The sequence below is a fragment of the Grammomys surdaster genome, unplaced genomic scaffold (genome assembly GCF_004785775.1).
Source record: "Grammomys surdaster isolate TR1022 unplaced genomic scaffold, NIH_TR_1.0 63, whole genome shotgun sequence".
Classification (NCBI taxonomy): Eukaryota; Metazoa; Chordata; class Mammalia; order Rodentia; family Muridae; genus Grammomys; species Grammomys surdaster.
Genome location: NW_021604565.1, coordinates 9,321,691 through 9,325,142, shown reverse-complemented (window position 1 = coordinate 9,325,142; position 3,452 = coordinate 9,321,691). Strand labels below are relative to the sequence as shown.

Below are 3,452 nucleotides of genomic sequence, written 5' to 3'. Positions count from 1 at the left end.
AAAACTGTAATATATTTAAATGAATTTTAAGAATCAGTAAGTGAAGCAGGACAAACTAAGGAAATTCATATGTATATGAATTCAAATATATATATTTTGAAAAGATATTAATGTTTAAGTCTGCAGAACTGAACTCTATCATTAAAGAGACAGTAATGGAACTTACTAGAATGACCACAGGAAATCAAATAGAGTATGTTCTTCTAGTTACAAAACAGCCTAGTATTTAAACTGAAAAAGTGATGCTTATTATGCTAAATCATTTAACCAATTTTAAGTGACCTTATGTTTTCCACCACCTATATGCTTTTTGTATAACTTTATAGGTATATTTTTAATGGCTCATATTGATTCTCACAACATTTTCATAGGATGAAATTACATTATTGTGCTATATAAACCATAGTTTGAGCAGTCCTAGAACCTGATTGAAAGTATTTGAGTTCTTATTAATTATCAGAGTGATCATATTCTCTGAAGATTTCTTGAGAATACATTTTCAAAGTTTTAGCATGTCTTTTAGACTATCTGAAAAAGGCATTATTTTGGCAGACTCCAGAACTTTTGGAAGAAATTTTGAACACAAACTGGAATTAGATATTAAATTGTCTGCTATAATCGGTAATATATATATATATATATATATACCTTTTCTTATTGCTTTAGTGAATTGCATGTGTGTCTTATCTTAACTTTCCCTTTAAAAAAGATCTTTGCATATTTCTGACAACAGAAGGACAAAGTCTAGGTTGCCAGGGAAAGACAACAGAAACACCTCTGAGTTTACAGGAAGCTCTCTGAGTGGTACATGTAGTGGTCAAAATTTTCTCTGAGAATGACCTTCCAAGTGCAGCCCACTTACCATGAGTCGTATCCTGATGATTCAGGAGATGGATGTAGACACCGCTGTGTTTTCAGTTTTCAGACACATCAATGCAAAGCTCTATGTATTAATTTGTGCACTGGTATTCTTCTGACTATGTCTTCTTAGTGAAGAAAATTCCAGGTTAGCCAATAATAAAGTGTTTGAAGTTGGAGTAACTGCTCTCTTGGGGCTTGTTCATGGATAGTGCAGGGTTTCCTTCCCTCCCAGACCATCAATCTTGCTGAAGGACACACAGAAATATTATGTTGACTGTTAGGGCTATGTAGACACCACAACAATACTATTTTCCCTGTTTTCTTGTGCGTTTTATTTTTTAGCTAGTTTCCTACATGCACATATATAATATTGTATGTCTGTCTATATAAAGTGTGTATTATGTGTTGTAATAATCTGAAGTGCCTTTAAATCTATAGAATAATATGGAATAGTACCAACCAATACACAGTATCTTTTGCAGAGCTACTTTTTAATGGAAAAAGACTAATTTTAAAAGCAAAATTGGAATTATTATTTTGAATTACTATTGGATATAAATGAAATTTTTGCCAATATTTATTTTTATCATTTAGTTTTATTTTATTTCTTTCTATTTTGTCCCAAATTAATTAGAATATTCATATTCAAATAAGTTTCAAACTTTTGCTTTCTCTCTCATTACTTGATAGGAAAAATTATAATTTTTATCATATTCTCTTACTTCTGTGGTCCCATTGCGGTTAGTTATCAAAGGGACAGATCTATACTTTGAGCTTGTGCATAAGGACATTCAGCTTCCCATCTTATCACATGACCCTTCGTCACATCTCAGAGCTATGAAGTTTTTCTAATGAGATTAACAAGAGTAAATATGACTTTCAGAAATGAACATTCAGTTTTAAACCATCAGTGATAATGGTAAATTTCATGTACATAACAAGCAAAATTCTAGCTTTCAGTGGTCCCAATTTCTTATATCAGAATTTTAAGAAACAACTTCAGGTTCCTGTCTTCACCATGCCAATGAAGGGTCACTTCCCTATCTGCCGTCTGCTGCAATACTTGGGCCCCCGGGGAAGTGGTATTCAAGGACTCGGTGAAGGTCATGACCGTGAACTACAACATGCATGGGGAACTGGGCGAAGGCTACAGGAATTTCGTGTTTTTCAACATCCCTCAGATCCAGTGTAAGAATCTTTGGGTGCAGATCATGCTGTTTAAGAACATGATGCCATCGCCCTTCCTGTGCTTTTATCCAGGCAACTTTGGCCCCCGGAAGTACTGCCTGCGATAGTGCATGTGCGAAGTAGAAGGTCAGGTGCCCTGCCCTGGCCTGGTGCCCTTACCCAAGGAAATGACAGGGAAGTACAAAGCTGCTCTGAAAGCCAGTACTTAGGTCTAACTAAGCAAGGTCATCTGGGATGGACTGGTGGCATCTGACTGGAGGAGATGGATTACACTGGTACCATAAATGATGGAACTCTGCAAAGGAAAGGCTGGCTTGCACATCCATTTAAAGGACATGGGATGAAGGCCAGGTTGCCAACTGCTGAATAGATGTCAATAAAAGATTTAGTCTTCCTAAAAAAAAAAAAAACAACTTCAACTTCCATGTCCTTATGTAATGCAATTTATCATTAAGTAAAAGAAACATACTTTGTAATATTATGTGGGCAATATGTACAGTTTGTTTATTTGTAATTTTTTGAGTCATATATAGGTGTTAATAAATCACTCTGGCAATTGGACAACATGTAAGTAACCTGTCCTCTAGTTGTTTGCAGATGGGGGAATGTCTTATGTTTTGTTTTCTTATGAAGAAATCAAAATTATTAGGCCATAAATATTATCTTTTCATTGGCTATTAACTTTCTTTTTCAATGTAATTTCTTAAATAGAAATCTTGGGAATTGTTATTAAAGGCTGATTAAACAAGTTCCCTGTGTAAAATCTGTGTTGGAGTTGACTCTCATCCAAGCTGACACTAGATCATTGGCTGTTTTTCTCCTCCATGTTCTATGTCTAAGATGATGGAGTCTACAAATTTCACACTTGTTCTCTGGATTCCTATTGAGTGCAGCTAAGAGGATGCAGGTGTAGAAGAGGAAGTTTTGGAAGAGAAAAAAAAAGCTCTTTTCTTGTTCTCTGACTTTTTCAGATTGTGTTTCCCTCCTGTTCTACCTGTAGTTCATGTCTCCTGGCTCTTTTTATTATTCCAGTGACTTCAACCTCTATGTCTCACCTGCATTTTCAAGAGTGATACAGTAATGACTGCTGTTTTTGCTTCTCACCTGGATTAGGCAGCCAACTTATTGACTTAATTCTACCACCATAGTAACTGTGTTGCTAAACTGCTCAGTTAAACAATCATGCTACTAGTTTATGCATGCCAAATGTATCTATTGATGCTCGGTGAGGTGTGTGTTCTTATCACTTTGAATTGAGAACAAGACGATTTGCATAACATACATCATGCATGTTAACATCATGCAGCAGGTATGATTAAGCCTTATCTTGGTGATGCTGGAGAACTTAGGAAGGACACGGTTGGTTAGAACACAGAAAAGCCAACAGTATTCTGTGGTCAAGA

The 3,452-nt window shown here is 35.5% G+C and overlaps 1 pseudogene; it reads left to right on the top strand.

Annotated features, from left to right (window-relative positions):
- The first annotated feature begins 1,879 nt into the window (after positions 1-1,879).
- On the top strand, positions 1,880-2,299 carry LOC114619591 (annotated as a pseudogene).
- The last annotated feature ends 1,153 nt before the right edge of the window (positions 2,300-3,452 follow it).